The 13789-nt window shown below is 43.5% G+C and overlaps 1 pseudogene; it reads left to right on the plus strand.

Moving 5' to 3' along the window:
- Positions 1-10323: 10323 nt before the first annotated feature.
- LOC147889722 (pentatricopeptide repeat-containing protein At4g39530 pseudogene) lies at positions 10324-13268 on the plus strand (annotated as a pseudogene).
- Positions 13269-13789: the final 521 nt, after the last annotated feature.

Below are 13789 nucleotides of genomic sequence, written 5' to 3' on the forward strand. Positions count from 1 at the left end.
AAAGCCTTCCAGCTGCTCATATAAATTTTTTCATGCAAATCCCCATGCAAGAAAGCTGTCTTGACATCCATCTGCATAAGCTCCATATCCTCTACTGCCACTAGTCCAAGCATGCATCTAAGTGTGGTCATCTTCACAACTAGAGAGAATATCTCATCAAAGTCCACGCCCTTCTCTTGCTTGAACCCTTTAGCAAACAAATGGGCCTTGTACCTAGGCACATCATCACCTGTAACCTTCATTTTGTAGACCCATTTACATGGCAATGCTTTCTTTCCATGTGGCAAGGAAACCAAGTCCCCAGTCTTATTCTTCATAAGTGAACTCATCTCTGATTGCATAGCATACTCCCACTTGCATTGATCCTCGTGCATCATAGCCTCTTTGTAGCAAGAAGGCTCCCTGCAATCAGTAAGCATCACATAGTCTACCCCTGGAATAAACTTATCAGGCGCGGTCTAGACACTCTAGAATATCTTCTCAAGGGCATTTTAGCTTGCTGTCCCACCTGCATATCAGCCACATTTGGCTCATTTCCACCGATAGATGATCCATCATCTACCCTTGATTGTATACCTGTGGGAGTACTTGGTGGTACCATTTCTTGCACATTTGGTGCATGGACAACTTGCTGTCTATCAACATAGGCAGGTGGATTCACATCCTGGAAAGTGATTCTCCTCATTTCCACATCCCTCATGGGTGCCTTATGCATCTTCTTCTCATTGAAGACCACATCATGGCTGCGTATGATCTTCTTCGCTTCTGGATCCCAGAGACGATAGCCCATCTCTCCACTTTCACCATAACCCAAAAAGATGCATTTCCTAGACTTAGGATCTAGCTTCTTTCGAAGCTCTTTTGGCACATGTTCATATGCCTCACACCCAAATATACGCAAGTGAGAGTAAGAGGGCTTCTTGCCACTCCATGCCTCTTCATGAATACCACCATCCAAACTCTTACTACGTGATCTATTGATCACATGCACTGCAGTCTTCATTGCCTCAGCCCAAAAACCACTAGAAAGACTTGCATTGGAAAGCATGCATTGCAACCTTTCTTGAATGGCATGGTTCATCTTTTCTACAACTGGATTTTGTTCTGGAGTATGAGAGGATGGGAGCTCCCTCTTAATCCCACGTGTATCACAGAAATGCTGAAAGTCATGAGAGAGATACTCTCCACCATTGTCAGTCCGTAGGCATTTAAGCACTCTACCTGACTGATTCTCAACCAAGGCCAGCCATTTCTGAAATACCTGGAACACATCACTCTTCCGAGCTATAGCATAAGCCCACACTTTCCTAGTTGCATCATCAATGAATGTCACATAGTATTCAGCCCCGCCTAATGACCGTGTAGGCATGGGACCACATACGTCTGAATGCACCAAATCAAGCTTTTCAAACTCTTTCTTTCCCCTTCTTTTATGGGCTGATTTAGTCTGCTTCCCATAGAGACAGTGCTCACAAAATTCAAAATCAGAGAAACTCAAATGTGGTACATAACCCAAACAGCATTAGAGTTTCATTCCATTCTGGCTCATGTGCCCCAACCTGCAATGCCACAAAGAAGTGCTTGGCTGCTCGGTTATTGCAACAACATGATCAAATACCCTTGATACATGTAAGGGATACAAAGTCCCACACTTGGCACCCCTGGCCAAAAGCATAGAGCCCTTCTGAATTTTCCAAAGTGGTGTGAAAACTAGCATCATCTAGCTGACCCACTGAAATAAGACTCTTGGTCAACTTAGGCACATGCCTCACATGTTTCAAAATAAATGCAGACCCATTTGCAAAAGAAAACTTTATGTCACCTACTCCCACTATGTCACATGCATAGTCATTTCCAAGATACACACAACCTGTCTTTCCACTGTCATAAGTGGAGAACCATTCCCTATGGGGAGTAACATGGAATGAAGAACCAGAATCCAAAATCCAATCCTGGGAATATGCATCATCTAAAGTGGTAAGCAACTCTGCAGATAAACTAGACATGAAGAGAACATCATTGTCACTATCATGTGTGACTACATTGATCTCCTCGATCTTCACTTTTCCTTTGTCCTCCCTTGGACTCTCTTCCTTTTGATTTGCACCCCAATTTGCATTCTTTTTCTTATCCTTTTGCTCTCTTTTCAGCTTGTAGCAATCCTTTTTCATATGGCCCTTCTTGCCACAATGGTAACACTCAACGTTCCATGCCCTGGATTTGCTACGAGACTTCCCTCTTTCTTGGGACTTCCCCCCGAACTGTGATCTGCCCCTTTGCACATTTAAGGCTGCATCCTGCTTGTTGCCATCCATTGACTTCCATCTAATCTCCTCGGCCAACAAGCTACCCACAACATCATCAAATTTCAGTACTCCACCAAGTGCAAAGTTACTGACAACTATACGGAAGGTATCCCATGAGGATGGCAATGAACATAAGAGAAATATTGCCTTAGTCTCCGCATCAAAATTCATCTTCTGAGCCTGAAGCTGGCTGAAAATAATATTGAATTCATTCAAGTGAGAAGCAATGGAGACCCCTTCCTTCATCTGCAGCTCCAAACAACCTCTTCATGAGGTAAACTTTATTAGAGGTAGTTTTCTTCTCATAAGTGGCACACAGTTTCTTCTACAAATCTTCCGTAGTCTGCTCATTTACTACTGTGAAATAAACTGACTCTGCAAGATGAAGTCTAATAGTAGACTTTACTAATGCATCCAACTCATTCCAATCATCCTCAGACATATTTGCAGGCTTAGCTTCAATCCCTGCCAAGGGTTTAATCTGCTTCTTTTGAATAAACACATCCCTTATTTGTTCTTTCCACAAAGAAAAGTTTGTCCCATCAAACTTTTTTATGCTAAAAAACTCCTTTTCAGACATGGAAGAGGATGCCATGATGCAAATGAAACAAAATCCCAAATGCTAGTGCCTGCAAGAGAGAATCACACCAAATACCAGGTGCACCCAAATGTGTATGCCACAATAGAGTGAAATATCACCAAAACTCAAAGCTCAAAGCATCAAAAAATGCATCTGACTCATGTGCATATACTATGCATCCATATGAGCAAATCTGGCCCAAAAGAAAATGCCAATAAGTGCCAAATGACTCAAGCATAAACACCGTCCACTGGCATATGCATCAATAATATCTCATCCAAGAGAGCATAGCACTATCAGTGCATCACCTGCAATGTGTCAAAGCTGTCCCTTAGCATAAAATAGCATCCATGTGCAAAGCGTCCATAAAAATAGCATCCCACAAGGCAATTTGGGCCTCTCAGCACATCCAATAAGGACCGCAATGCATCCAAATGGCCTATAAATCATCCACTGCAACCCAATGCATACCACGAATGAGCGCACACACTGCTCAAACACTGCAACCAGAGTGATCTACATAAGGTATGCTCAAGAAATCATAGTCCCACGGTAATGACCGCTACTGAAAATAGAACCTGAGATGCCTCAAAACATGGGCACCATTGCATAATCGGACTCAGCAAGAAAATCTGCAAATATCTCTCTTTTGCCAGAACTCCAAAATCCCAACCGATGAGTGAGAAATGGGAGTCAACACTTATCCACTGCCATGTGGCATAAATCTAAGGTTTCAAAACCTTAGAATGAAAAATGCATAAGAGAGAGACGAAATCGAATACACAGAGATCTATAACTCTGAAAATCCTCCATCGAATTGTGCAAGAACTGACAGGTAGGGGTTTTTGGGCATCCGGAACGCAATGGGACAGATGGTTTTGGAAACCGTGGTCTCAATCACTGGGTCCAACACACGGACTGAAAAACGTTTTTGGAAATAGAGCTATTTGTAAACTCCACCGGAGTGTGAATGATGAGCAACATAGAAGTTTTAGGACCTCTTGAGTCCAGTGGAACTAATAGATCTGCAAATGGTTGCTCCAAACTTGAGTTCCAACACCCAGGCAAAAAACGCAGAAACTGACATAGTGAGTCAGAAATCCAATGAAATGATCCCAGATTCAAGAGTGAAGGTGTTTCCAAGCTCTTGAAGTGAAGTGGACACCAAAAGCAAGCAATAGTTGCCTCTACAAGTCAATACGGAGTCTCTGTCATCGAACGGAACCGAGAAAAGCTCAAAAAACGACTTTTTCTTTGAAAACACTTAACAGGCTCTCAAAACCACTTCGCAAAACCAAAAAGACTTTTCCAAAGGTTCCTCCAAGGTCTCTACATACTCGGATGCAAGTAAAGTCACCCACAAAGCTTCCCACAAAGCTTCTCCTTCCTTCCACAGAGCTGCTGAGCTTCAAGCATTCACGCACACTCAGCTAGATCACCTGGGCTCTGATACCAGTTGAGAGTGCTCTCAATGGAAGCAAGAACGGAAGAAGGAGAGAGAGAGACAAAGAGCCACATAAGTTTTGGTGGGTGCAGAACCACCCTAATCTTCTTTTTCATTCATTTATATATGTGTTTGAGTATTGTACATAATCGGGGTAAAGGCACAGTGACCTTTAACCCCCACAAAGAGCTGATGTAGCAACTCCTGTAGGCACAATGGAGCCAGAGCCCATGCCAGTTGCAGAATGATGATGCTCTGCCATCCCCGCCAATTTCTCCCCTTGAAGATGTCCACTGGCGACTGGACTTACAGTCCTTTTAGGAGCTACCAGATAGCGCGCTCATGCACCATTGGAAGTGATAGCTCGAGGGACCTCCACCTCTAAAAATTCTTGAGGTGCGCCCCTCACACAATTCATCATGCAGACTGGCACCACATGCATCCCAAGCACACGAGAGGAGGATACACCCTCGATGCCCTTGTCCCCGTGACCAATGCCGATGCCGGTCTGCAGCAGCCAAATTGGTGGCTCCCCTTCTTAAAGCTGGAGAAATTTTGGTGCTATTACCACAGCATGCCCATCGATCATCCACCCACTCTACATGCCCATGAAACAACGATGGACTTGGGTCACATTTCGAGACCTCCAGTAGCAGGAGCCAAATGTGTTGTACAATTTCCCCAAGTACAACTTTTCCAAAGAAATGACGTAGGAGGGATTTTGCTTTTGCCTCCACTCATTCAACGACACATATAGCTCAGTGTCAAATCCTACCGCCGTCACCGCCGTCTATTTCAACCACCTCATACTCTTACTCCTCCGTGATCTTCCCACCCATAGCCACCCCATCGATGATCGCATCCACAATCTGAACAACTAGATTGTCTTCAACCCCGACGTTGGTCTGACTTAGTTCCAGGACCTTCGTCTCTACCTCCACGTCCGCAATCTCCACAGGCATCACCTCCAAACTTACGAGGATATGCATGCCACACATTTTTAAAAGTACCGCACGTACTTCACTCGCCTCACATCATGATAGCTGGACTGCTTCGCCATCCTACACTCAGCCCCCTCACCACCAACCTCCTCCAGCGCGGCTGACCCGAGGACGGATCAGCAATAGGAAAGGGGGCATGTTAACATCCACCTAGTACAGCTGCCGAATGTAGGGTAATCAGTGAGTAAAGGTGACTAGGCCGAATGATCTACTTCAACAGACAAGCTCAAGGGAGTTTGATCCCCAAATACACCAAGGTCAAAAATTACAAAAGCAATGTGCACACGGAAGGAGTATAGCTCAAACTTAGGGAGTTTGATCCCCAAATACCCAAAGTCCAATCCAAAGTCCAAGGATTCAAGGATTCCAGGCACAGGTTGTATGTTCTAGCCACCACCACCAAGAGCAAGGAGATGCACACTTCAGGCCCACGTCCACAGAAGTACAAGGAGTGCAAGCAATGTGCACTTTTCATCTCCACATCCACGAAAATAGCCATGCCAATGGAAATAGCCATTAAAGGAGTACAACTCAAACTCAAGGTGTTTGATCCCCAAATATCCCGAGACACGGTTACCGTAGAGTGCCTCGCGGAAGCTGAGCCTTGCCACTCTAGGTTTTGAGCCGCATGCATGACCACAAATAGGTGGTGTGAGGGCATGCAGGGAGTTTGAGCCCCAAATCACCTAAGCCTAGGAGGTGCGAGGCTAACACAAGCGCTATTTGGGAGCTTGTTAGGAACACCTCCTAATGCCAGCTTGTCCCAAGCGCTTTAATATGGTTAACACAAGCACTATTTCCGCTAGTAAGGAGAGTTGGTAAGAATAGCAATATGCCTTGGCACCCTATGAGCTTATCAATCAAATACATAGGAAGTGAAAGATGAGCACCACTCCTATGGGAGGAGATTGCACCTAGCACACTTGTTATCTTTTCCATTTGTGAGTTTTGAAAGATCATGCATATTTTTGTGCATAGTTTTCGTTTTCACTAATTTGCAAGTTCTGTGAGAGTGATTCTTGTTGTGCTAACGGCCCATAGACTAGGTATGTAGCTATACAATTGGAATATCTGGATCTAATATGGGCTATGTCAAAACTATATGCTTATATCCATGATGTAGTTTTTGAAGTGCAAACTAACCATGTTGCTCAGGTTTGCTGTGATGTAAAAGTCTTCAAGGCTAGTTAGCACAGTGGGTGTTGTAATTGGTTTGCCACCAACACATCACCATCTATTGATGTGGGTTAGAGTTGTCATGTATTCCTCCCCCATGAAATGAATGGCTATGGCATGATATGGTTTGATACATGCAAAGAACTGACCCAAACTCACCCACCACTTTGTCTACACGTTGCTGGCAAAGGAGTTAAATATGAAGCATCATGCAACACTATTAATTTATTAAAACTCATGTCCATTCTTCTGTATGATGCCTTTGCAATCTATACTATATAGATTGTTCTCTTTCTAGAGCTCAACACTCTCTCTCTACAAGCGTTAACTTGAGAAACTCCCAAAAAATGAGCTTTTGAAGAAAAAATGAAACTGCGAGGGAGAAGAGGCAAATATACACGTGATCTATGAACACGGACGAGAGCAAAGAAGGAAGCTATGCACCTTGCCACGTGACTACATGCCACCGGCCACTAAAATTTGACCTCTAGGCTAAGAAATCTCCTCTGCCACGTAAACTACAATCTAAGACTATTCCTTCACTTTGTACATCCTTCACCGTTTGCAAGGAGCTCCACTTGGCTCTCATAGTTTTCTATGTTCCACAAATTTTTTGAAAGTTTAAAAATAAAAATTAGCTCCTTCGCTCAACTCAACTTTATTCCTATTTGTTTTGGTCCATGGAGGCAAATTAACCTATGTTTGTCCACAGTTTAATATATTTTATGCATAGGTTATCTTTTAAGCTTATGTTTAAGAGGGGTGCACATTATATTAAGAGGGGATTAGAACCCATAATCTTTTATTTCACACACTTTAGCTCTACCAATATAGCATCCCTAACGATAAATATAATATTATAAAATGGTCCCTCCTTCTCCTCCATGTCCCTTCCTCTTTAATGCACCCTTCGTAAGTGGTCGCTCCCCCCCTTCTTCAATTGGCTCCTTCTTTAATGCCCCTAACTCTATCTCTCTACTCCTTTAAGGAGAGGTTTAAGAATGGCACGAAGAGAAGAAGCCACGTGGCGTGCAAGGAGGTGTCGATCAAGGGTTGTGACAAGTGTTTTACATATAGCTCCTCTCCTCTCCTTTCACATGACAATAACCACCTGCCTTCTCAAATGAGGATTCATGTCTAACGTGCACTCTCTCCTTCTTTATCATGGTGCGTGTGCTCATCTTTCTCGCCCTTCCATCATAGTTATGCCTCTTCTCGCCCTCCCCTGCCTCCTACCCTTGCACTTCTTTGCTCTTCACATTCTCCCTTCCCAAAAAAGCTCTGCTTGGCCCTTTGACTTACCATCGCTCCATCTATGGCTTCTCATGGCTCACTTTTTTTATGACAATTGACCAAAGGTGGGCGTTGATGAATGCGTGCAGAAAAAAGTCTTTGAGACACAATGCTTTTTGTAACCTTGAATTGCATAGAGAGATGGCATGAGGAGAAGCTGGAAATGGCAAGTGCTTCTTTCGAGAAGGGCAGGGATAGATGAAGATTTTCCTGCGGACGTTAAAATAGCATAGAAAAGCCTGGCTTCTTATATTGCAAGTTCACAAATGTTGTTAAGTCCTCTTTATCTTTCAGCATATCCTGAACTCAAAGTGAAGGCTTGCAAAAGTTGAAAATAGGTAGTCAAAACTGAAGCTTTGAAAGTGTGGAGGGGATACCCGATTTGAAGGTGACTTTGGAAGGACTCTAGAATTGCTCTCAATTATAGTTTGTCTTTGCATCGAGTCACAACGATTAACCGTAGGTATCGACCACATGCCAAATTTTCTCATCATGATTGCAAATAATGACATTGTTCAATGGCTGGTGATTGTCACAGTAGCCTAGCACAACATGTAGAGAGGTTGGAGAAACTCAAAGATCAAGAGTTGTGGCATGCATTTATGACACAAGCAAGGTCACAAGATGCGGTGAAAAGTGTTGAATCTAGGTAGAAATATGGCTACACACACGGTTGACACCTCTGTGACGATAGAGGAGCAGCAAGCAACAAGCATGATGGAGGGGAAATTGCAAAATTAAAAGGCAAGAGTGGGATGCAGGGGAGGGGAGCGGAGGGGTCAAGAGGAGAGCAAGAAGACAAAGAAGATGAAGAAGTAGGCAAATAAGAAGATATTGAAGAAGAGGTAGACAAATCATAACATCTTATCCCGTTAAAATGAGACCTCCCATCTGGCACAACGATACTCATGAGATAGCTCTTGAGTACATCAACAAGGCAACTTATTATAATAGAAGGAACACGAGACTTAGAGTTGGAAGACGCTCATTGTGCATTCAAAAGTTTAGCGAGTTTTGGCTAATTGCTGATGCATGTCTATGTGTGGTAAAAGGATTCGCCAGCTATTTATATGGCAAGCTCAACAACCATGTCAAAATGCAGCAAATTCTATTGTCTCCAATGTTTTGCATGGAGCTATGCAATCTATTACTTAGTCCATTTTCTTTCCTATAATGAGATTGCATTATGTACAAGGTTTTACTTTTTGAATAAACTCATTGGGAGCAAACAAGATTTATAAGTCCTTCTTGCTCCTTATCACACCAAGATAGCTACACCCTTATTTATCCTAGCCTATCCAAACATTGTCCAACAATGTAGGAGTCTACATTTAGAGACTATCTACCAACATCTAGAATGAATGTCTAACTCGTCGTCGACGGGTCATGCTACTCGTTATCCTTTAATTGAAATTCTTTCCCTCCCCCTGCATTGCTTACTTTAATCGTGGCGTTGCCATCTTCCTTTTCAACAACTAATTTCCATTTTTTCGACATACTACAACGTGATGACTATGATAACTTCGAATTTGAATTCTGAATTCATGAAGGCCCTTATTCTACCATGGAAAAAGTTGGCCCTCCACACTCCTTACCCTAGTACTAGTTATTAAAAGAAATTTTAACGGAATGTCAGCTGAAAGTCTGGTGTAGCCCTAAGCTGATTCAGTCCAGCTTGCAATGAAGTGCCCCCTCAATCCTTCAGTCCTCCATAACCCACCTGTGCTGAACTCTAAGCAACGTTATCGACAGTCTGATTTTTATTGATGATCGCTGGAAATGATATGTATGCCCGGTTTCCCAAATGAGGCCATGTAGATTCCCTCAGCGGGATCCTCTTTGGGATGCCCAAAGGCAGTCTCCTACACGCCCTTATGGATCTGTAGCAACAACGCCCAACATGCTTCGAGGTGGGCATTGGCCCATTCGGAGAGAAGCGTTCAAGGACTTGCTTATCGAGACTGGTACCGGTAGGGATGGACTATGTGAGGCATCCGACAGACGCCAATCGTTGGCGTCAGATGAAGAATTTGATTTGTTACGAAGGGTTCTACCCAAGCCAGTTCACCTTATCAAATGCAATACGAAAATGATTGAAAAGAACCCATCATGGGAGGAACAACTGGATTGGCTCGAAAGGCCAAGCTTACAGGTGGACTGTACTATGTATGCCCCCCTATTGGAGTGGTGTGGAAATGCAAAAGCTCTGTTGGAGGGCAAGCGCTTGCACTTCCATATTGCTCAAAGTGGGCTTGGAACAGACACTTTCTTGTGCGATCTTCTTGTACGAATGTATGGTAAGTGTGGTGCTGTGGAGGATGCACATAAGTGCTTTTCTAGTATAGTTGAACGGAATGTTTCCTTGTGGAATTTCATGATTGGAATACAACTTCAGTATGACCAGGGCAGGAGAGCTATCCAACTTTTTCAACAAATGCATAGAGAGAACGTTTTCCCAAACAAAGTCACCTTTATCAACCTTGCTTCTGCCTGTTCCAAGCAGGAAGCCCTTTCCGAAGGCAAGCGCATGCACGCTCAGCTCAAGGGCAATAATTTCGAGTCAGATGTGGTCGTGGGGACCACGCTTGTTAGCATGTATGGAAAATGCAAAAGTCTGGAGGATGCGAAGAGTACGTTCAATAGAATGCCTCAACGTAATGTGGTTTCGTGGAATGCGTTAATTGGTGCATATGCCCATTATAATCATGGAAAGGAGGCAATTCAACTCTTTTGCCAAATGCAGCAGGAAGGACTGATCCCAAACAAGGTAACGTATGTTAGCATGGTTTCTGCTTGTGCGAGTCAGATAGCCCTAAGAAACGGCAAGTGGATTCACACTCAAATTGCCTACAGGGGTCTGGAGTCAGATATCGTAGTGGCAACCACTCTTGTTAATATGTATGGCAGGTGTGGCAGTCTGGACAAGGCTAGGAGGATCTTTGATGAAATGCCTGAGCCATATGTAGTCTCATGGACTGCAATGATAACTGTTTATGCCCAGCAAGGGCATGTCAACGAGGCTTTTCAACAATTTGAGCAGATGCGGCAGCAAGGGATCCTCCCAAACAAAATCACCTTTGTTAGCATTCTTTCTGCCTGTGACAGTCAGGAAGCCTTAAGAGCAGGCAAGCAGATACATGTTCGCATTGCGCAATGCAGCTTTAACTCAGATGTTGTTGTATTGACTGCCCTTGCTCACATGTATGGCAAATGTGGCAGAGCAGAGGATGCACGCAGTGTGTTTGACACAACAGTTGAGAAGAATGTTGTATCTTGGAATGCCATGATTGCTGCATATACCAAGCATGGGCAAGGCATAGAGGCAATTCAGCTTTTTGGCCGGATGCAAAGGGACAAGATAAACCCTGATAAATTCAGCTTTGTTAATGTCCTTCATGCTTGTGCAAATCATGCAGCTGTACTTGAAGGCAAGGTGGTGCACTATTACTTGTTGAAAAGTGGATTTGACTTGGACGTTGTTGTTTGCAATGCCCTGATCAACATGTATGGTAAGTTTAACAGCCTGGATGATGCACGGAGAGTGTTTGACAGACTGCTTGGGCGTAATGTGGTCTCATGGAATGCTATGATCACAGCATATGTTCAGAATGGTTGTGGGAAGGAGGCCCCCCTTGAACTTTTTAATCAAATGCAGATGGAAAGAGTGATTCCAAACGATGTCACCCTCGCTAGCCTTCTTTCTGCATTTTCTTCGAAATCTGCCCTGAATGAGGGTAAGAAACTGCATTCCTTTTTCACATGCAAGGGTGTTGAATTTGATATTGTTGTGGCAACTGCTCTTATTAATATGTACAGCAACTGTGGCAGCCTTGAAGATGCACAGAGGTTATTTGATACGATGTCCAAGAGAGATTCGGCTTCCTGGAATGCCATTATTGCAGCATGTGCTCAGCATGGTAATGGTCTTCAGGCACTTAAACTTTTTGATAAAATGCAGTGTGAAGGAGTCAGTCCAAACATGATCACTTTTGTCAGTTGTCTTTCAGCATGTGCTTGTGGCTCAGCTCTAGCCCTAGCCATAGGTAAGCAGATACACATGTGCATCACATATACTGGACTTGAGTCAAATATTGTTTCCAATGCACTTTTAAACATGTATTCAAAATGTGGCTGCTCAGAGAGTGCTCGGATACTGTTTGACCAATTGCATGAGCGGGACTTAATGTGCTGGAATACGATGCTTGCAGCTTATGCTCAGCATGGAAATGGGAGTGAGGCCATCTTACTGTTTCAGCAGATGCAGCAGGAAGGAGTCATTCCAGATGAGGTAACCTTTATAAACATTTTTCACGGATGTAGCCATGCGGGCCTAGTGGAGGAGGGCTGTCATTATTGGGGGTCTATGGATTCAGACCATGGTGTCATACCAACCGTGGAACATTACGATTGTATGATAGACCTCTTTGGCAGGGCAGGAAGGTTGAAAGAAGCAGAGGCGTTAATCAAAAAGATGCCATTTAAACCAACACTAGTATCTTGGACTACTTTGCTTGGTGCCTGCAGAATTCTGGTAGATGTGAAGCTGGGAGAACATGCAGCAAAGCATGTGTTTGAACTCGATCCAAAGGATTGTTCTCCTTACATCATGCTCTTGGGTATTTATGCTGCATCTAGTAATGGATCTTGAAAGACACCCACATAGACAAATGGTGGATTGACAAATGCTTGCACTGGCCTGGTCATGCGAGATGGGACAATGAAGAAAAAAGGTTTGAAGTATGTTCTGAGGTCAAAGAAGGCATGTTTTTGTTACTTGGGCTGGAAGATGATTTTACATTGTTTAATTCTCAAAGGTCAAAGTTTGGATTTGAACAGTAATAGGAAGCCTAATCATGGAACTGGAAAGCCTTTAATGTGATGAGACAAAGTTTGCCGTCCATGGACCATACCAAGGTCTTGCTACTGGCCTGCAAATCAAAGTAGGAGGGGCCAAGTTGAGATGGAAGCTTCAGCAAATAGACAGTGGCAGAAAGTGGTTTGTTAAACAGCCCATGATGAAGGGAGGGGGCAGCACTGGGAATAGTCATTAAGTTGGAAAAGTGCATTGGTAGAATAATTCCTGTTCTAGGGATAAATGGAATTGGAATTGAATTCAGACATGAGAATCTGTCCCTGCCTCTAACTCTATCAGGGACAGGACTATCTTGTGGAACTCTTGCCCCTTTAGAGATGCAGCAGTTATTATGGATGATTTTAAAATGGTTGAAACAAATCTAATATATGGAACGGATTGGGAAGCATTATCAGAGGAAGTGAGTTAAATGCATGACATTGTATGAAGGAGGTGGCAGAATTGATTGATGTGTCAGAAGAGACCTCTTTCACGTGAAACAATCATCAAATCTGCGGGGGACCACATGAGAACTAGAATAGACAGGGTCTATCTGTCCAAGATCCAAAGTGACGAATGATAATCTTGTAATTAAATTTTACTACTGTCTGTACACTTTTCCGACTGTAATTGAATGTTGGAGAGGCTGGAAAGAGCGAAAGGCAAAACGTCAGATCCTGTCTCAGAGAAACTTTTTCCATATTCCATATGTTCAGGTTAAGTTTAAAAAGATATGGTGGGATGCCTTCAGAGTGGCTGCTATGAGAGGTATTCATAGAGCGAAGAGCTTTTTAAAAGCTAGCAAAAAATGGGCTGCTATTGCTTGGGGGTAGGAGGGGACAATTACTAGAGGAGAAAATCCTTGGGCTTGCCTTAGACCTCTTAGGAGAGTTTGATGGAATGCAAGTGTCAGTTGGAAATGGTGGCTAGCATGGCCAACGATGATATCTTTAGGAGCCTAAGGAAAAAATATGCACAGGAAAGTGTTGGCTCTTTCCTACTGCTTTTGTAGGAAGAGCTGGGTTTCCTCAGTATGCAGGGTTCCGAGGCTTTTTGTCACCTATAGATATATTAGGGTTGTCGATTGTAGTATACGTGTAGCTTAGGACCTCAAGTCGTATTCCGGTGAGAGACGTA

Source organism: Dipteris shenzhenensis, chromosome 20 (assembly GCF_047967505.1).
Source record: "Dipteris shenzhenensis isolate YYH24624 ecotype China chromosome 20, Dip_SZ_1.0, whole genome shotgun sequence".
NCBI lineage: Eukaryota > Viridiplantae > Streptophyta > Polypodiopsida > Gleicheniales > Dipteridaceae > Dipteris > Dipteris shenzhenensis.